At 41.8% G+C, this 21856-nt stretch overlaps 1 protein-coding gene across 6 annotated transcripts in view; it reads left to right on the forward strand.

The window, feature by feature from the left end:
• The window catches only part of TNR (tenascin R), a 418193-nt gene that overhangs the window by 218707 nt on the left and 177630 nt on the right, over positions 1-21856 (forward strand). For 5 of the 6 annotated variants that reach the window (XM_031658364.1, XM_021930321.2, XM_031658392.1 and 2 more), the window contains exon 2: positions 1951-2051. The exons of the other annotated variant lie outside the window; for it this stretch is intronic. The gene's annotated coding sequence lies outside the window, so the exon portion shown is untranslated. The remainder of the gene's footprint in view (positions 1-1950; positions 2052-21856) is intronic. 6 annotated transcript variants of the gene reach the window in all.

Raw genomic sequence — 21856 nt, forward strand, 5'->3', positions numbered from 1 at the left:
CTTTTTCAATGCAGGACAACTCCAACGTTCCCTCTGGTCAGTTCCACTTCCTGTACTTCCCCTGGGTGCCATAGCCCTCAGGAGTTAAGTCTCAGTAAGCCTTCTGTGTACATATCCAGTCTCAAGCTGTTTCCTGGGAATTATGACAGGGTGGAAGGATACTTACCAGTGTATTAAAATGTTACTTAAGGAACTGAGATTGGAGGAAATGATTAGCATCTTCTGCATACATTTTTATATTGACTTTTTTATTATAATAAGCATGTGTCACTTTTATAATTTTAGGAATATCAAATGAAGAACTTTAAAATGTAATAAACGTGTTAGTTGAATGAGTGAACAACTGTGCCTACATCTAGTTGGAGAAACAGATAACAATAAAATAGCATGTCAAAGGTACTCAGTGTTTTTAATAAACTCAAGTGAAGGGGATTTTCCTAATATTTTTCATGACTTTTGATGTAGTTGGTTCAAAAGATATTGGACCAGCTTTCTGAGAGTGAAGTCAGCACCTCACAGGTGAGGATGAGGAAAAGAAAGGTCAGTGGATGGAAGCAAACAGGAGGGGGAGTTGTAATTCCATGGAAGAAGAGATTTTCTAGCCTCAGAGCTATCTGCCCCCAAAATAGGCTGCAATTTGTGGACAACTACCATCTAAATTACACTGTCCAAAGAACCTGCAATTCTTCCATTTGGTGAGCAGCCAGATTAGAATTGGAAGAGAAAAATACCTGGCATTTATATCACCTGCAACACCTCCCAGTCTTGGACCCTGGCAAACCCATTGATGACCAGTTCTTTCCCTGTGATGCCACCTCAGAATTCTTCTTGTCCCCACTCTCCAGGCAGCCACAGTGGATGCACTGGAGTATTCACTCAAGATGGAAAATGTTTGCCCTTCCAGAGCTAAATAATCTTTACACTTCTTCCAGTTCTGAGGTTTCATGAGGTCTTCCAGGGAAGGTTAATTTATTCACAAATGTCTTAAATGAGCAAGTCTGAACCTCAGCCAAATGCCTGCTTCTTCCTCTCTCAGACATCACCTGATTTTTGCAAATCCATCCTCTTGAGTCATCTATAAATGATATCCCTGAGGCTCAGTGTCCCATTTGGAGAAGACTTAGCAGGTTTGTGAGAAGCAAGCCCTTGAATGCATAATTATCAAGCCACTAACTGTGATGACACATCCTTGGAAATTTTGTAGTGGAGGTCTGGTCCAAGATCTGTGTAGGACCCCTGATTACAGAGGCTAACAAATGTGCTTACTCAGAAGCCTCTCACTTAACAATTGATGCCACTGCTTCTATTGGAGGTTGTTCTAACCTGGGAGAATGACTCTTTGTTTTGCATGCATTTATTCCTTCTTTGTTGAACTTTTATGCACTGGCATTGTGCTTGGGACAGGAACTAAAGCAGTGAGCAAGTCAAAGACTCTGACCCTGAAAAGTTGGGAGTCCAGAGTGAGCATGGCACACATAAAGAGGTTTATAGTACATGGAGACTTTCACGACGTAGGAATGCTTAGAGTGCCAAGGACATTAAGGACATAAGAGGGGGTCAGGTTGGGGAGCAGAGGTTTGTATGGAAGGCTTTTTGGAGGGAGTACCAAGCATTTATCATAATCAGATCAGCTAAGCATGTTATTACAGCCACTTTCAAAGACATGAAGCACATTTCTGGATTTATAATCATTCTATAGATTTGTTTACCTCAAACATTTACCTTTTTATTGAAAACTATGAGATGAATGAAAGAAAATCAATGAAATAAATGAAAGTCTCTAGAGAGAAGAAGCAACTAAGCAACAATTTTTTTTTTGCTTTGGAAATTCACATGGTGCACATACGAATTTATTTTAAAGGAGATGTGGCACTTAGAATAAAAAGGAAACCAGGCTTTCTTATTTTGAAACCATTAATATATTTCTTCCCTCCCTTATTTCTGTTTCAGGTGGCTATATCATTTTAACTTCATAGAGGGCAGGTTTCTTTTGGAATTAGGATTAAAGAACGTGCAGTAAAGAGAAAACATCGAGGACACCATCACGAAAGGTACCATTTCCTGTGAACATTTGATCATTAATCATTCCCATGGCCAGTTTGAGGCTTTCATTAGTAACTGCATATTCCCAGGGATCTGAGACCCTCTGTTATTGAAACAACACCCTGGGGGCTAGTCTCCTTGAAATGAGGTGGTCAACAGCATTAGCTCCTCTGGGCTTCATGCAGGCTCTGAAAAAGCTGGAGAAACCGGGTACCGAGGCTTCGGCTTCTCATAAAATATTTCTGAATGCATTTCATGATGCGGTTGGTAATAAAAGTGTGTTACTGTGCTCAGTCCCTCCAAGAAGCTAGACTTGACTCCCAGCCTGCCCGTGCCTGCACTGGGCCTGCACGAATCAGTGCTAAATTATTCACCAGTCTCACTCTAAAATTTCTGGAGTTCCAAAACCCCTAATAAAGTATTATGAAAAAAATCATCTCTTTATCTCTATCCATAACTATATGGCTAGAGGAAAAACCTGTCGTTTTATTTCCCTTTAATTTAAAAGCTTTCCTAATTCCTTTTTCATACCACATATATATGTCTAAAGAATTTTCAGGTTGAAATAATAACCTCTAAAAAATGGTCCACAGGAGTAGGCTGTTAGGATTCACAGAGTTGGCAGGCACAGTGAATATTTTGCTCCTTTAATAACTTTCCATGGCACTCAAGCTTGATATACTGAACTGGGAACTTTTCAAACAAGTGTGGCCCTTTTTCATTGTACAAAACAATAATACGGCCACCAGTCTTCTCTCTCTGTTATACAATTGCTAAAGTTTGTTCAGAAAAGTTTGTTCAGGAGCTCATTTTCTTCCTCAGACTCACTGCAGTCTCCGTTTCCATCATGCTACTCTGCAGACTTAAGGCAAGTCTTTTCTGAAGCCCCGTGTTTGAATCGGTCCAGAACACCCTCAGTGGCAGCCTGCCTCCCTTGGGGGCACTTGACTGCAAAGTACTCCATGCCATTTAAAACACCTTTGGACATTCAAGTTCACAAGAGGCATTATCACATCACACTGGCTATTAACCATTCACACTTAAGGGAGACTTGGTTAATTTGTTGCTTCTAGGATACCAGCTGGTTCAGATCAAGTTCTCTGCAACCAAGCAGAGCTGGAAGGTGGACCATGGTGTACCAGCAGCTAATGGCGCCTGTCACGAAAGCATCACTGGCAGTGTATTACAATGGAGACATTTTTACTGACCTGCACTCTGCTCAGGGGAAAGCACTTGGGATAAAAGAATATTTGACAAACCCTGCTGATTAAATCTCAAAGTCACCTCCTGGCACAGAGGGTAGTCCATCTTTCCCGGCCAAGCTTGTCACATGTGTCTGAACCACCTCACAGGAGAACAGAGCTTGTCCAGATTAGTCCCCTCCCCCACACATTTACAAATCACTTTTCACTAGCATGGCTTGGTGTTGGAATTGCAGGGGTTACCAAATAGGTAGGCAGCCAGGTCCCCTCATGGCTCCTTGGCAATTCAAACCCAGGTGCTCACAGGCTGGCCTGAACTGCCTAGCTTGCCTGCTTCTATCTCACCTTCATTTCCCATGCATTCGAAACAGCTTATTTTAAAAGCTGATTAGGTGAGCCCTTAATAACATTAGAATTTAAATGGTCCCAGATAGGTTTTCAGCTTCTTACCAAATTGAGATAAATGTGATATTTGGGGAGTTGAGCTCCCAGCTTCAAGCCTGCTCTGTACTGCAGACAGGTTTTGAAGTACCGTACTACTTTCTCCCATTTTGCAGCCTAAAACTGGGTTTGTGTGTGTCCATAAGGTGCCCTTCATCTCTAACGGTCTATGATTCTGTGTGTAGATATGTCTCCATGATCATGCACTTTCAAAAAATAGTAATTTGGGGGAAGGGGCCCAGGACAGAGTTCTATCTTTCAGTTGTGATAATTTATGGAAAAGCTTCATTCTATACCCCTACACCTTATGATAACTTTCAGTTCTAGACAATAACCTTTATTAAGCAGCTATTATTTAGCAATTTACTTTGATATTAATGCTGTTAGTACCTGACTTTGGCAGAGAATAATGTAAAATAGTGAGAAATATGAATGTTTCACTTTATGAATATGTTCAGCACACTCTGTAACTCTTAAGGGTGGGTTCACTCCCAAAAAGGAAAAACACACTTATCAAGCCAAATAGACATAGCCTTTCAACTTAATACCCTTCTGTCAGATTTTATAAAAATAAAAGCAAAGTGGGAAAGAGGAATTTGAAAAAACAAGCAAAAGTAGACATAAACAGATGGTTCAATGTTTAGGTAAATATATTCTTACAAACAAATAAACCGAGTTATCTGCTTGCTATATTGTCCCAACCAAACTAGGCACCTGGCTATCCCCAGAATTAAATCTTGAAACTCCTAAAAACACGTTTTGCCCTTCTAGATATGGGTGGTCATGAAAGAAGTATCCCTGAATTTAAGCTTCTTTGTGAAATGTTCAACAAATGTAGCTGCTCTTACAGACTTTCAAGAGAAGCTAAACCTTGAGCTTAACCCTTGAGCATTAGCACTCAGGTGGGGAATGACTGCCCACCATATTCCCCTGGAGGGATGTTAAGGACTCCAAGGAGCCAGGTAGGTGAAGGAGGGGACCTGGGGTTTGGGCATAGCTGTGGGCAAACCCACTTTTCCTGCACTGGCCCTACCAGTCCAAAATTCACCCCAGACTTCAGGGACTCTTGAGGGACTTCAGGAGGAAATTACTTATAATCCATTTAAACTATGGCTTTGATCAGAAACTACAGTTAGAGTGTACATGTCTGCTTTGCTGCGTGATAAAACCAGACTGAGGAGGCTCAGCAAAGTACAACTCCAGAATTGCAGTGTTTGACTCTGTGCCAACCTCTGATCAGTCAGAGCCCAAGTGGCTGTTTCCTATGTGTATTAGTCTGTTCTCACACTTCTGTAAAGAACTGCCTGGGACTGGGTTATTTATAAAAGAAAGAGGTTTAATTGACTCACAGTTCAGCATGGTTGGGAGGCCTCAGGAAACTTACAATCATGGCAGAAGAGGAAGCAAATATGTCCTTCTTCATATGATGGCAGGAAGGAGAAGTGCCAAGCAAAAAGGGAAAAGCCCCTTATAAAACCATCAGATCTCAGGAAAACTCACTTACCATCATGAAAATAGCAGCATAGAGGTAACCGCCCACATGATTCAAGTACCTTCCACCAGGTCTCTCCCATGACATGTGGGAATTACGGAAACTGCAATTCAAGATGAGATTTGGGTGGGGACACAGCCAAACCATATCACTATGGAAGGGGAAAGAGGAGTATCAGAGGAGGTCTTGGCAGAACCTCCATGCCTTGGCCCACCCATTTCTCAGGAAATTAAGCATTCTGTGCCATTGTGACAAGGCTTTCATTAAGACCATATTATCTAACAGGTGACTGCTTGTCCAAGTACCTTCCTAGTACTTGTGTTTGCTCTCAACATCTTGTGGTTTACATGTGCAAAATGTAATGGCATTGGATGCATCAACTGGCAGTTTACATGCAAACTCACCTCCTCCTTCACTAAGCCTAGAGCCATACAGAAAGAGCTTGCTCAGTTTCACTCTCCTTCTCAGAATGCTTCTGTGCAATCATCCTGCCCAACTTGCTTTTGACATGTCTCTGGAGAGAAAGGGTTCCTCCTGGCCACAACTAACTCTTCCACTGAGTCCTTGGTCTCTTCTTTACCCTTCTCCTCTATAGCCTGATCCACCCATTGCTCTCCTTTCCTTACTTGCATTTTCTCTCATTCTCTATAAGTTCTTTTTCTTCTGCTTGTAAACGAGACTTGGTCTTCATTAAAACAAACAAACAAAAAAACTTTCCCTTGATTTCCTTATTCACTCTCTCTTTCTCTTGTCCTGGATTCCAGGGAAGAACATTCTACATTCACTTCTCACCATTTACTTATCCCTGAATCCTATAGAAAACAATGCATCCTACCTACCCGTGCAACAAATTCAACATAATTCGGCAGACATGCATTTAGCATATACTAGGTGCCACACCCTGTCTGGACTCTGAACACATGGAGGACACACTCTTACAAGGAAGGCAAGGCATGCCTCCATCACGCCTAATTACAGTGTGACAGTGAGATGGTGAGGCTATGCACTATAGAGAGGCAGGGTGAGAATCATCAGCCCTGTCTTGCAGGAGGGGGCAGCAAGGAAAGTGTCAAAGAAGTTCTCCAGCAAATGGGGGACCCATGAAAGGAAATGAGAAAAAGAGAGAAGAGGGAGGCCAGTTCAGTAGGAGGAGCAGCATGGGCAAGGTCATTGAGATCATGGGGTCCAAGCAGCATGACGTGTAGAAGGCGCTATGTACATGGCAGGGAGACAAGGAGTACTGAGGCCTCACAGAATGACAGACATTTAGACTTTGAGTGGAGATCCTGAGAAACTTTAACCCTTTCTTGCAGACAATGGAAACAATAGAGGGTTTAAAGGCAGGAGTGACATAATCACATTGCCTTTAGAAAGATCACTCAGGAAACAGCAATTAGAGAGGGAGATCAGATAGGAAGTTGCTCTAATAGTCCAGATGAGAGGAGATAAGGACCTCAACCAAAATAACCTGCGCTAGGAATGGAGAAGAGGGGATTCTAATGTAATCTCCTCCATTCTCCAAGAATCCACCCAAACAGATGTTATCTCTTCTGCACTAAACCCTCAGAGCATGTATTGTACTTTTTCTTATTGTGCTTATTCAACTTGTATTGCAGTCATTTGTGTATTTCTCTAATGTTCCTTATCAAATTGTATCTTTGTCTCCCCTTCCTCAAATTACAGTACCTTGCTCATAATAAGAACTGAAGAAAAGGTTATTGAGTTGAATTGAATTTTCAAGGGCTTCAAACCACGAACAATTGAGGAATCAGCCATGTATAAGTGCTCATCATTTGCATAATTGTGTAAACAAGCTTATAAATTTATTTTTATTTTTCACATTATTTTTGCTATCCCACAGTGCCCCACTATCTTTGCAGTTCTTCAGGTTTCGGGGAAATAGTAAACAAGTATTCTCTAATACACACAAGTGACAGAGGCGCTGCTGGATTCTCAACTCCACAGTCAAGGGAAGTGGTTGAAGGTAGAGAACAGATGATTGCATTGATTGAATATGAAAACTATGTACAAATATTGAGAAATATGCTGTCTAAAGAGACAGAGAATTGCAGAGCACACTGCATGATGGGACCCACGCACAGAGTCCCGAAGGTCAATGTGCAGATACAAATTGATTAAGCTAAGTACTTACTGAAATTGCTTTCCAACATACAGATGAGAATTGATCACAAGCAGGACCCATATTTATGGTGAAAAAGCTTTATAAAATTATCTGCTGGTATGTCATAAAGGCAAATTTAAATTGTCCGGATTTTTCCCCAAATGAAAGTATCTATATTGTTAACAAATACGTCATTAACAAGTGAACCAGTAGTGATAATTTTGTGATCGAGTTTCTTTATGTGTGGACCTAAATGGCCTCATAACAGCTTTTTTTTTTTCTTTCTCTCTCGGCATCTTTTTACATCCCTGAGGTTAACCTCTCTGTCTCATGCCAAACCAAATGATTCTTTTTTTTTCTCCAGTACTACATATTGTATTAACTTAATTTTTTTGCCTACAGATTGTAGTTTTGCATAAGTTCTGTTTAAAAAAACCATTTTTTTTTAATTTCCATAGGTTATTGGAGAACAGGTGGTATTTGGTTACATGAGTAAGCTCTTTAGTGGTGATTTGTGAGATTTTGGTGCACCCATCACCCGAGCAGTATATGCTGCACCCAATTTGTAGTCTTTCATCCCCCACTCCCTTTCCACCCTTTCCTGCTGAGTGCCCAAAGTCCATTGTGTCATTCTTATGCCTTTGCGTCCTCATAGCTTAGCTCCCACTTATGAGTAAGAACACACAATGTCTCAAACCAAAAGATTCTGATCGGCCATGATTTAGCCCTATCTAGTGTGGTACCTGAGTTGTCACTCTTAGACACAGTCCCTAGCTCCTAGGAAACTAGGAGTCAGAAATCTCCTAAGCCCACGTGGCATCCAGCACACTTAAGCAGTGGCTTTGAGTGGCACCAGCCTGTGGCATTTAGGCAGGAGAAAAGAAAAGGAGAAGTGGAGTGGGGTGTATAAAAGGAAATGCAAGGCAGCTAAAGGAAAATTAAGAGAAAGTAGTAGAAGGCATAGTTAAGCAAGTCTTTGTTGAGTAATTTTTGTGTCAAGTATAAAAGCATGCATCACAGGCCACACAAAAGAAGTATGTATCATGCTTGCTGCACTCAATGGGCTAAGAATTTATCCAAGAGGGCTATTCTAAACCCAGGAAACAAACAAAATATCAGTTCGTGACAATATAATCAAGCTGTAAATACTACTTCCTGGCATTGACTGTGTTATAGTAGTGAAAGCAGAAATAGAGCAAGTGTCATAGGGTTCATGGGAGTGGAGGAGACCAGAGAAAACCCCATGGGAGAGGCCACAAGCATTGAGCTGGGCCTTGAAAATAGAGGTGGCACAAACTCAGGAAGACCAAATGAGCATGACACCTCAGACTATGAAAAAAAGTAAGAGGAAAAAGTAAGAACAAAAGGAGGAGACGAAAGAGAAGAGAAAACAGAAAAAGTTTCTGAGGATGGTGATGGTAGAGCAGCTACCACTCACGTGTCCCTGTGCCAACCCTTGGATTGCCTTGACCAAAGACCGACAATTTAGAGGCAGAAAATATTTCTGTGGTCCCAGTCATCTATGTAGAATTGGACCACAACCAGTCGGTTTTTGTTGCCTCTGTAATCACAAAGTCAGGCATTTTTCCTCATGTTTACTTGACAGGAATGCTGTTTACACTGAAAACCTCACACCCTTCAGAGTGACCATTGACAACTGAGTTCTCATATGACTAACAATTGGGTGTAAAGAACCCACAGAAGCTCCACAGCAAATGAGATGGCTTCATTAGCTGGAGGTTCTAGGAGGCTCTGTGAGAAATGAAGAGATTGGTAAAGTAAGGACGATATATTAAATACATTTCAGAGAGTTCTTTGGAGAGCAGGATATCGCCAACAAAATATATTTTGATTGGCACAGTGGAATCTCCCTGCCCCTCAAATTACTTGCCATCCCATCCTCATCCCATCCAAATTTTAAGAAAAGGACACAAACTAACAAATGAATAACACCAGTTCTGCCAAGTTGTCTGAAATCCTACTATTTGAGGTATATTCTTGTCAAGGTGTTGCCTCTTCCAGATTTCCCTTCAGAAAGGTAGGTGTTCTGAGAGACTTGTTTATCCACACTGGAATGCTAATTATGTTAGTAGAATTTCTGTCTAAGGGCCATGGAAGGAGGAAAAAGCAGAGAAGAGGAGAAATAAGGATGCAAGAAGAGGGAAAAATAATTTTAGAACGTGGCACCCTGCTAGGAAAGGCAGGATTTAGGGTGATGGATGCAAGTGGTGGACATGGAGGGCTAATGAAGAGAAGGTGGGGAGAAAATATAGCCAGAAGGGGGGGGGGGGGGGAGAGAGAGAGAGAGAGAAGAGCAGAAAAATCACAATGCAACAAAGCCAGAATCAAACTATGCATCCTTGGCCATGAGGCCTGGAGCAGCCCTGACCAACTGAATAACTCCAGCATTACAGTTGGACATGTTCAAGTGCCACCTGAGAAGGCTCAGCATTGTTTAATATGGAAAAACAGAGCAGGGCTATTTGTGAGGTTGGCCAGGTGGCAGGGTTAATATACAGTATTAACTAAGTTAATGCAGCTAAGTCCAGCAGTGGCAAAACCGCAGCAAGTTGTTCGTTAGGCTTGAGGAAGAAAATGCCTGGAAATTGGCCCCAGTGCAGAACAACTGTGGCCGTGAGCCAAGGGAGTGCCACACTTCTCTGCTGAGTCAGCAGAGAACAATAAAGCTGGGAGATGATTTAAGAATTGTAATGTAAGGATTCTGCCAGAACTCTGTTCATCTGATACCAGAATCACAGACCCAACAAATGTTCAATCTAGGACTTCAGAGTTCATTCTACCTCAACCCTCATTCTCAAGCTAGGGAAAAATAGAGTCCTGAGAGGAGTTAAGATTTATCAAGTGTTTTCGATATGCTAAGCACTTTTTGATTACTTTATGTGTATTAACTGGTTTACTCCTCCCAACAACCAACAATAGTAGGTATTATTACTATCTCTATTTTATGGATAAGAAAATCCAGATGCAGAAAAACTAAATAATTTGCATGAATTCAAACAACTTAGTAAGTGGAAGAACAGGAATTTGAACCCAAGTAGTTTGAGTCCAGGGCTCCTTCACGCAAGCGCTATCCTGAATGATTTATCCAAGACCATACAGCCAGACACCAGGAAAGAAATCAGGCTGCCTTTTGTAAGTTGAATCTTGTCACTTCCAAGTTAGAGTGTAAATATCACTTATGCAATGATGAAAGCATGTTAGGGGAGAAGTCACAATAGATTTGGTGGCAAAGAGACCACGATTCCTTGTGGGAGCTGAGGGCTGTTCTGAAAGGAAAGCAGGGCACCCCGGTGGACTAGCCTAACTCTCCTTCATCAGAAGAGGTAATGAATTGTAATGGAGCCACTGCAATTGAAGCTGTGATAATTATTGTGATAATGGCCAAGAAATGGAAGAGTAGATGCATCTCTCCATGAAGAGGAAGAGCCTGAGGTAATGAAACGGTAAAGAGTATATTGATGAGGTTTTGATAGTGATCAATGCGACAGCAATAGACTGCAAGTATAAAGATAAAGGAAGTGTGGTGATGCATTTTTGGTCCTTCAATCAGCCACACCTGCTGAATGCTAACTTTGTCCAGATGCTAAGTGCTCTTGGAAGGAAATGAGGTCTAGTCCACCATGAGCTCAAAATTTAATGGATAAAACAGGACAATTGTAAACAATTTCCTTCCCCCGAACACACACACTGGAAGATCAGAAATGCCGGTATGCACTGCAGTTATATTAGTATGGTCTTGAATTGCCTTAAGGAAGACATTGGTAGTTAGAATTCTTAGAGTCAGAGAGGTGACTGTAACAGAGGACTGTGTTGGTGTCTTTAAGATGAGGATTATTACTCTCTGGCTGTTACAGAAAGATAAATGAGGATGCAAGAGTGAGTTGTAAATAAGAGTGACAATGGCAATAGTGAAATTGCTGTAGAAAGTGGCGGAACTTTTGTAGTTAACATTATCATGGGTGATTTGATGAAAGAAAAGAAGGGAATTCTAACATTATTGGAGATGTTGGACTACATGTCCAGTGAATAACAGAGATGCCTGTAGCTTTATCAAAAGTGGCCAGGTTCTTGCATGGCAAAGGGGTGGATAAAGACATTGAAATTTGTTATGGTAGCAATTATGCTTGTAACTGAGGTAATAATAAAGATAATGGACCTGTAATTGAAAAGCTGGTGGCTGTAAAGGAGAAGGTGAGGGCAACTGAAATGTAGAGGGGGTGATAAGGGAGGTAATGGTGGCTATGTGAAAGATAATGGAGTTATAATGTAGATGATGCTAAAAGGTAATGGAGTTATAATGAGGTGATGACTACAGAATGGGGGGAAAAAGATGATCTTCTTAATGGCAGCAAGAGGAACTGTGTGATACAGGTGAGATTTGTATGCAGGGCATTCATCATGACAACTAGAGCTGTGGGTGACCAGGAAAATAATGAACAGCTACACCCAAAGTTCTCATTACAGCAGGAGTTCTAATGGACCCTAGAATATGATAATGACATTAATGGAAAAGATGATGACCTCCATGAAAATCAGAAGCCTTGTGATGATATTTAGGACTGTAGGGGGGAGATATGAGAGGAGGAATGGGGACGGGATTGAGGACAGACCTCTGTGGACATACTTGTGTGTCCCAAGACTGTGCAGTCTGAGAGATGTTCACTAGACCTGGCCCTGTGGGTGACTTGGCTTAATGCAGCTGCTCTTGCTTGTACAAGGCATTTGTTGTGCATGAAGCCAGTCCAGGATGAACAGACTTAGCTGAAGCAGCAATTCAAGCTTGCAATCTAAATTTTGTTCTCAGATTGAGTCATGACAATACACGTGATTACAAATGTATAAACACATCTGCTTACAGAAGTATTATATTTCAGTGTAATATCTGGGAAATCTGTGAGTTTTCAGAAGAAGTGAATGAATGAAGGGGATATTTATTTATTTGGTTACTTAAACCATCAACACTCCTCCTAAGTAGAGAATTAGTAGCTTGTTTCTCTAAGGCTCCGGAGTTCTTTCTTGTGCTTATCTAGCACACTGGGCTCTGGAAAGGAACCTAGGGAATGGCTATGCACTAGGATCTCCAACGCTGCTTGTGTTTCTGTGCTGAGCAGCCTGGAAACATGTACAGTGGGTAGACTAACTCAAAACAGACAAATGATCCAGACCCACATCACATATGCGGAGATGTGAGCAAGACACACAGCAAATAAAGGGATCAGAGTCAGCTAAAGAAACTTATCATCTGTGCAAGGAAGTGTGTATGAAACACAGGTTCTATCCCTCTGGGACCTAAATGCTACCTTTTTCACCAAGTATACCAAAACCAAAACCAGCAGGACAGTTTTTACACAAATACAGATTCCTAGGTCTCACCTCAGGGAGAGGCTAATTCTATCACTTGGGGACTGGCCTAGGAATCTGTATTTTTAAAAATTCCCATGAAATTATTCCATTTTTTCAACTGCTTAAATGTCAACCTGTGTCCCTTATAAGGAGAAGATTAGGGAAGAGGTAGGGAAGACATATTTCATGGGAGTAGGTCAAACCAAACTTTTGAGTAGATCAGTCCTCACAGAAGGGATTTGGGTAGAAAAAAATCATCCTCCACCTGCCTATTCCTCCACCTGCACATGGGTGTACTTTTCCCCTGTGAAGTCACAGTTGACTTACACAGTCTCCCAGAAAAGAACTCCCAGAATACCACTATGGCGATAGGCAGCACTGAGCCACAGGCCCCTATTTTTTCTAGAATGTAAAGATAAAGCAGTACAGGAGCTGAAGCATATGTGAGAAGAGCAGAGGAGGAAATGTTGAGGGGAGGTAGAGGAAAGTGTCCAGAAAAGATATTTCAGCACCTCTACTTGTGGGGATGGATATGGATTTAGAGGTGAGGGGTTGGCACCACTGTGCTGTATTTGAAGGTCTCTCTCTCTCTCTCTTTCTCTCTCTCTCTCAGCTTTCAGATGTACTAATTTGTGCTTCAGAACTCTCAGGGATTAAAAAGTGTCAAAATCATGAAAATATTCAATTTATGTCTTGAGAAGTACAAATTATCTCTGTCCTTATATGACATATAAGTTGTGCGCATATCCATATGTTTATTCTTCTGTCAACAAATGGGTGTAATTACTAAACAATGCACTACAAACAAAATGTATTTTTTCAATTGCTGAACAAAATAATAGAATATTTTTTAATAGATAGTGCCCTAATTCTTCCTGTTCCCTCCGACTTAAACTCTTAAATCAGCAGCTAACTGAAAGATCCTAGTATATTGCCATAGTCACTTCAGAAAAGCTCAGGTCCTGCTGGTACCAGTCTGCCTGGATCTGTTTCAGAGAAACAGAAACCCAGAAGGGAGTGGCGAAGTTCAATCCCTGCTTGATCCATATGGGAAAAGTTCAAGCAATTAGATGGAAGGTGTGTCAGGGAGTGATATCATGAGCACGGTCACTTCTCCCTCTCTCCTTGATACCCAACCTTATCAGGAAGTGGACCGCACAGTCCCTTAGAAACCATTCCTCATTTTTCCAGGATGCTGACCCACCACTTGAGAAGCTCCACTTTCCTCCTGGGCCATGCTGTCATTTGTTAGCTGCTAATCATTCATTAACCTTCCAGGTACCTCGCAGAAACCAGGACGTTGCCTTATTTGCAAAGGTGGTTCACTGGGTCCCCCCTTAATAAAATTACAACTTCAGGAAACAAATCATTTATATCAAATACAACCCCATGGCTTCCTCTTATGTTAATCATTTCAGGCAGGTGCTATTAGGTAATTGAATCACTAGGTTACAGAAAGCCACCACTGAATTAATGAGGAATAAACTCGAATTCTGAATAAGAAATTTTCTGAATAAATGCTTTTGAATAAAAAACCAAGAGCCAAGCCTATAATCACAACAGATGACAACAATATAAAATTGGATATTAAGCACAGTCCTCACATCCATCCATTCTCCATCTACAAACTCTTTTGGAGCCTAAAGAACATATTGCAGCCACCACCAAGAACCTTCCACGTTTGCCACTTTCCTACTATTTCCTTCATGCTTTTTCAAGTGAGCTGGATACATTTTGAAGCCCTCATCCCAATTTAAAACACACTTTAGTTTAGTGCTAAGGTGAGTCTTTCCTTAAAAAGAGCATCCATGCCTGTAGCCCCATTCAGACTCTGAAATTCCCTTTGTTCCCATCTGACCTATCTGCATCCAGACTCCCTCCTGTCAGGACACTTTCCCCACAGAACCCTGGTGGCTGTTCACATCCCTGCCTAACACTCACTAATTATTTTTCACTGTTCTCACTTTCTCAGCAAGGAATGCACAACAATTCAGGACCAAGCTTGTCTTTCCAGCCTCATCTTTTCTTAGATTCCTATAGGAATGCACCCTGTATTCTGGCCACACCCAAGTCCAGAATGTTCTATGCTCTTTCATAGTACCATGTTGTTCCTCCCACTAGAATGCCTGCTCCAAACTAATTCTCTCCTTTTAAAGTTCATCCTGAACATTGCCTCCTCCTTAAACCCTCTCTGACTCCCTCTTTACCCCCAAACCTAGACTGAATCAGGCACCCATGTTTCCTTAGCATCTGAGGGCAGAGCTCAATTAGTGAACAGAGCACTCAATACTATACATGGGAGCACAGATCATTCTCTTCAACTAGATTGACATCTCCTTGAGAGTAAGACTACACAGTGTTTCACCTTGTGTTGTCAAGGCTGGGCATAGGGTAGATGCATAGCAAATATTTGATGAATGAATGGGCCAATGACAGAATACATGAAATAATGATTGAATAAATAAATACACCCAATCACATGATTTATGCTAATTCCAGCAGCCACACTCCATTCTCCAGCTCTGGGCAGAAGCATTTTAAAAGTTTATTTTCATAACCTGACATTCAGTTGGTGAAGACTTGGCCCAGAACGAGTGGGTCTCCCCACAGTAACTGATACCATCGCAACTTCTTTATCCTCCCACTCTATCTGAAAAAAAATAGACTGGGCAGCGTGGACGAGATGTTTCCCTGCAGCAGAAAACCACTATTAGCACAAACCACGTGGTGACCATGTTGCTTTCCTCAGGGGCAGGCATCCAGCCCCACAGGAAATCTCCCCCGCTCTGCATACTGCATTTGGTTTTCACAGAGCTGTGGTCGCCTGGCATTTATCATGCTGTGCTTCATCAGAGATTTAATCAGGTCTGAGTTTTTAACAACGTGCTCGTCATGCTCACTTAACTTAAAATCAAACTTGTTCAGGCATTAGTTGGTCCTATTCACTCAGTCTGGTAGTTTTGGCATTTAAAACTTTAGACTTTTTCATCAAGGAACACTACATTTTTACCAAGCATCTCCCTCACATAAACCTCTCAGGCTGGTTCCCTGGTTGAAATAGTCCAGGCTTACAAATTATGCTGCTGGAAGGGAAGTATCTATGTATTATTTCCTACTGATGCCAAAACAGATGACCACAGACTTCATGGCTGAAAATAATAGAAATGTATTATCTTACTGCTCCGTAGGTCAGACACAGGCCACACTGAGCTGTTGCCAAGGTGTTGGCAGGGCTGCATTCTTTCCGGAGGCTCTGGGGGAGAACCTGTTTTCTTGCATTTTCCATGCAGGGTACAGGCTACCCAGGCTCTCTGGCTGGTGCCCTCTTCCTCCATATCAAAGCCGGCAATGGTTGATGGAGTTCTCACACAGCATCACTCCGATTTCCTCTCCTGCCTCCCTCTTCCACTTTTAGGGACCCTTGTGAGTACACTAGGAATACCCAGTTCATCAGGTTACTCTCCCTATTTTAAGGTCAGCTGATGAGCAACCTTAAGTCCCCTTTGCCATATAAGGTAGCATATTCACAGATTCCAGAGACTAAGGCATGGGTGTCTTTGAGGGGTCGTTATTCTGCCCATCACAACCTATATGGCTCTGGACATCTGGAAGTGATCCTTTACGTAACCTCATGGGTCCAGTGTGGACCTTCCAGTGGTGACATCAGAGTCACCTGGAAGCTGTTTAGAAATGCAGACACACTAAACCCATCCCAGACCTTCAGAATCAGAATCTACATTTTCACAAATTTCCAGGGGATTGGATGTGCATGTGCAGTGAGTTTGAGAAGCCCTCTCCAGAGGTTCCCTGAGCGGGCAGAGGAAAGAGCTTAGACTCTGGTGTCGAAAAATGGTTTTATCTGAAAACATGTAAAAAGGAAGGGGTCCTGAGGAGCCCAATCAATAGCACCCCTCTTCCCTGTCAGAGCTCTGAACAAATAGAAATGTAAGACAAAGAAGAAAGCCAGGTATAGACCAAGATTTTACCTTGGTAAACTGATATTTGATGATATTAGTTTTACCTGCACCTATAACATTGAACCTTGAGATGAGGAGGGCTTCTTCCTGCCCAGTCGCGGCTGCACTGCACTGGGGAGGGTCCCTCCCCTGCAGATCCCTGCAGGCAGGGACAGAGCATGTGGAGAGGGATTTCTAGGAAAGAGGAGTGCATTTGAGAGCACCTGGTCTCTGCAGGCAGGCCAACTCCATAAAGGAAGAAGAGGAAGAGCCTAGACTACATGTGTTCGATTTCTTCTTCCAAACTTAGCAAGGAGATAGATCACTAGTGAATAAGGGGATGGAGATGAGACAGGAGAGTTACAGCTCGTAGAGCTGCCTCCATATGGGAGGAAACATCAGGAGATGAATCAACATTTCCCCTAATAGATACCACCTACATCACAGTGTAGCGGGGAAGACAGAGAGACAGTCCATGCAGAAGCACTTGATACACAGCAGGAATCCCATTACAAGGATTACCATGTTATCCAGCAATTCAAAACCTGGCAACCCATCAGAACATCCTAAGAACTTGTTACAAAATGTGGTTTCCTGGACCCTTACCCTAGGCGATTCAGATTCAGTAGGTGTAAGTTGGGGCCAGGGAACCATACTGACCTGAAATTCTATAGCATCCAAGTGAGGAAATGGCTGATGCCTTGGTCCATTCAGTCATTTAGGCTGGACTATACCTAAACCACAGAACTTCTGGTTGCAAGTTACAGAAACCAACTGGAGCTGGTTTACCTAAAAGAGGAAGTGTGTTGCAGAATCCATGGGTGTCTTGCAGAACAAAAGAGCAAAGGGCACATGTTGGGAAGGGACTGACCCCAGGAACTAATACGTTTCCAGAAACCCACGATGTGCTGTCTCCATCTCTCATTTCTGCTTCTCTTGATGACCAACGCTGTCCTCTCTCTGTGTTTTCATGCTTGTGATGGACTCTGCACAACTCTTAAAGGTGCTTTTCCTCTGGACACTGAAGACCGATTAGCACTCTTTTAGTCTCCACTCTAAATTCCCAGGCAGAGAACTGACCCAAGTCAGGTCAGCTGTTTTCACCAGGTTCAGGGGCCTGGGGCTATAGTCCTCATCTCTCCATCTCCATAGGGATATGCTGGAGGGAGGATAGTTATAGAGGAAAGAAGTCATCACTTGTTTGATGGATACCCAAAGAGTCTACTAAGAGTTGCTATCCTATATCTGTATTTTTAAAATTGCTTTTCCCTAATAGCCAGAAAATAAAAAAGAAAACCTTGTGACTTTGAGTATCTGATAAAGATTTTAAAAATATTTCTAATTTACACTTAGAATCAATCTCATTGAAATATTAGCTTTAGTGAAATCCTCAAGATGATGCCTCTGCTGCCTACTTGAAATGGTCATGGATCTTAACTCCTTTGGAGAGGGTGCTCCTCCTTCTAAATGGCTCACTTTCCCCAGATAGTTCTGGCCCTTTTACATGCTTCTTTCTAGGGTGAAGAGAGTTCTGTTCCAAGGAGACATGTTATAGGAGTGAATGCCACATCCATTTATGTTGGAATTTTTTTAATGAATATTTCTGCCTACTAGACCATAAGTTCTTCCAGAGTCAAGAGATTCTATCTCAATCATCCTACAGCTGTAGCACCTATTAAAGTGCTGGATCAGAGTGGTTACCCAATATGTGTTGTTGATTTTAGCAATGAATGAGAAGTCTTGTTCTTCAAAAAGTAATGTAATAATATCATGCTTAGTGAGAAGTCATTGTGTACCAGGAAACAATGCCAGGAAAGAGTTCCAAAATTCAGGATTGTTGTGCCTTTCTGGGAGGAGAGTCCATGATCACCTCACTAGGAGTCAGGGGAAGGAAAGGGGAACTCAGAGATCTGTCAGTGTGAGAAGCAGTCCCAGGAGTTAGAAGTGGTGGCCCCATGACTCACAAATTAACTTCCCTTTCAGGCAGGCCTTCTTGTTTTCCTTAGCATCCTTGTCTTGATCCCAGCCTGTTCAGACCCCTGCCTCTTACTACAAGATGTACATGAGTCATGAGAGCCAGGAGTGTTACTTCTCAGAGGTGCCAAATGACAGTTGTCACAGGGTTATCATAGAGGGGAGGTAGAGACCTTCCATGACTGTTTATTCTAATTGCAGTACAATAAAACCTTAGACTTCACAATCCATCATTCCTCTATAAAATCAATATTACAGGGCTCAAATATCTCTATCATGACAGTATTTTATTCTAAAAGTGTATTTTCCTACATTTCCTAACTTCTAAAATAATAAAAAGTAGCTTTGGCATGACAGTTGCCTGACATAAATGAAAACACAATTTAATGAAATGGCATTTTATGAATTTAAAGTGAAGCAAATATTTGACATGCTTTATTTAAATTAATTTGCTGTGCATGCTCTGTTGTTTCAGTCGCAGCAGAGCTTTGTTTTATTATATGTTTACTGCACCGGGCTCTGAGGCTTGCTTGTGAAGAAACAGAAGCTAAGGGATCCAGGGAGTCCCAACTCGAAGAGTCCCACAGGCCCACACTCTGGTTCTGTTGGCAGGAAAAATTAGCTGAATTGAGGCAGGAAGTTGTATAACAAAACTATTACATCCACTTTTGCAAGGCAAGAGTGGGCTATTCACCTCCGTGTTGGTGATATTTTTGTCGTATAAGCAGCTAATTCCTTTCAGTAATTCTACTCTAAACTAGTCTTAATGTGCATTCTATATAAATTCGGAACTGAACAATTTCGGGGAATGTTGTAAAAAATATCCTTGCTAAACTTTCTAGAAAAACAATCTGCCAATTCTAGGATACTATCACTTCAGGGGAAGCTGTGGCAAAGCTATCTCATTAATATACTATCTGATACTTTAAAGATAAATGTTCCCAACTCCTGGATTTACAGAATAAACTTGCTTTGAAATAAGCAAATAATACTATTTTGATTTGAAATTCCAGATACTTATTTACTCTCTTTTTTTATGATTTCCTGAATCAGGAGTTTGTAGTTCCAGTTAAGAGTTTTCCACAACTTGTAGTTATAGGGACATTATTTGATCATAGTTATTATTTGCTTTACCTAACCACTCACCTAGTACAATGACCTCCATCCTGGAAGAGGGGTAGGAAACAATAATGATGGTGCTGACTCACCAGGAAAGGCCATGGAGGACACAGGATAGAGGTTGTAAACTGAGTCAGGGTCAAAAGTAACAGATAACTTTTGCACACATGGATGGTAACTTGTCGTGTCTTTTTTTTTTTCCTTCGCTTTGGGCAAAGGTCTTCACAGTTCTTAGGATCAAGTGCACTTTTAAGATGAGGATGTAATTTATAGACAAAACAAAGTCCCTGAACTTAGAATAGAAAAGCCCTTAAATACATTTCATTTCATTTTATTTTATTTATTTTTGAGACAGAGTCTTGCTCTGTCTTCCAGGCTGGAGTGCAGTGGTGCAAACATGACTCACTGTGGCCTCCACCTCCTGGGCTCAAGTGTTCCTCCCACCTCAGCCTCCTGAGTACCTGGGACTATAGGCATGCACCACCACATACAGCTAATTTTTATATTTTTTATAGAGATAGGGTTTTGCCATGTTCCCGAGACTGTTCTCAAACTCCTGGGCTCAAGCAATCTGCTCACCTCGTCCTCCCAAACTGCTGGGATTACGGACAGACAAGTGTGAGCCACCGTACCTGGACCTTAAATACATTTTAGAAAAGAATTTAACACATACACATACACACATCCCATAAAGCCTGTCTCCACCATTTGGAAAATGTTAGTTCCATCCCCAGGAAAAAGAAAGAAATTTAAAAATACAGTACAAGATGGTCCCTGGTCCAGAGATCTCTACATTTAACAAAGCATCCATTCTTCATTGGTTAGAAAGAGTTTAGATGCAGCCCTTTCAAGCTAACATCCGACTATGAATTCTTAACTCTTTAGGTTTACTATTAGGCCAAGCTATTATTGAGTTGACTGGAAAAGATCATTTTCTAGAAGCCTGTCCTCTCTGTCAGCTTTTTCTCAACCTAGTGACAAGCATCAGGGGTGAGGTGGCTTGGAAGTGCCATGAAACAAACTCTGGAAAATGAGGGTCAGGGAGTTAGGGAGGGAGAAGTTTTTTAGGTGCCCAAGCAACTGTGAAATAAAGAAAAGGAGATAAGAGCCAAGAAAATCAGGAGGCAGGAGAAAAACTTGGAGCAGAAGAATACAGTGGATTACATTTTTCTCAAAGATAACCTGGAAACAGGCTTTATCATCCAAAGACCATTTTCTCTCCCATCTAGCAATTCGAAAAGGAGAAAGAAAAGGATCAGTGCTGCAAAAGAGTTCAGCTTAAGTGACTTTACCAGGTAATTGAAAAAAGCTTGTAGGTGTTTGGTCAAAAACTTTTCTTTTTTTTTTTACTGTTATCAAATAAACACATCACTGGTGGAGGAAGGATCATACTTCCTAGGCTGGTCCAGAGAGAAAGAGAAAACTAGAAACAATTACCCTAGCAAAATAATGGCTTCTACTGGTTTTCTGCTAGGAAACAGGAAAATTCTTCCAAGGTAATTCTATAAATACTCTGTGAACAATGTCTGTTTACTTTTAAGATACAGTCCCTGCCTTCAAAGAATCTATCATCTACTTCTGTGGAGAGGGCTGACTAGGGCTGACTCACATCGTTAGGAAACATGAGATAGTTTCTGCCCATGAGCTCACTCACGTAGTGCTGCAGGAGTTAGAAGGGAGAAGTACAAGAAGGTCGTTTTGAGAACATGATTGTATTAATTGTCTGTTGCTGAGTCACAAATGACCCCACGCTAACTGGCTTCATACAACAATCATCCAGTGCTTCACGGTTTCTGAGGGCCAGGAATCTGGAAGCAGCTTAGTTGGTTGGTTCAGGCTCAGGGTCTCTTGTGAGGTTACAATCAAGCTGTTAGCTGGGGATGCAGTCATCTCAAGGCAGAACTGGAGAAAGATTTGCTCCCACGCACACCCATGGGTCCTTGGGGGCCTCTGCTTCTCATCATGTGGGCCTCTCCACAGGGCTACTTAACATGGCAGCTGGCTCCCGCCACAGTCAGCAGTTTGAGAGAGGAAAAGCCCCAGGGCAGAAGCCACAGCCTTTTTATAACCCAGTATTAAAAGTGACCTGGTCTTTTTATAATCCAGTCACTTCTGCCATATTCTAACTGTTAGAAGTAAGTCA

Source organism: Papio anubis, chromosome 1 (assembly GCF_008728515.1).
Source record: "Papio anubis isolate 15944 chromosome 1, Panubis1.0, whole genome shotgun sequence".
Classification (NCBI taxonomy): Eukaryota; Metazoa; Chordata; class Mammalia; order Primates; family Cercopithecidae; genus Papio; species Papio anubis.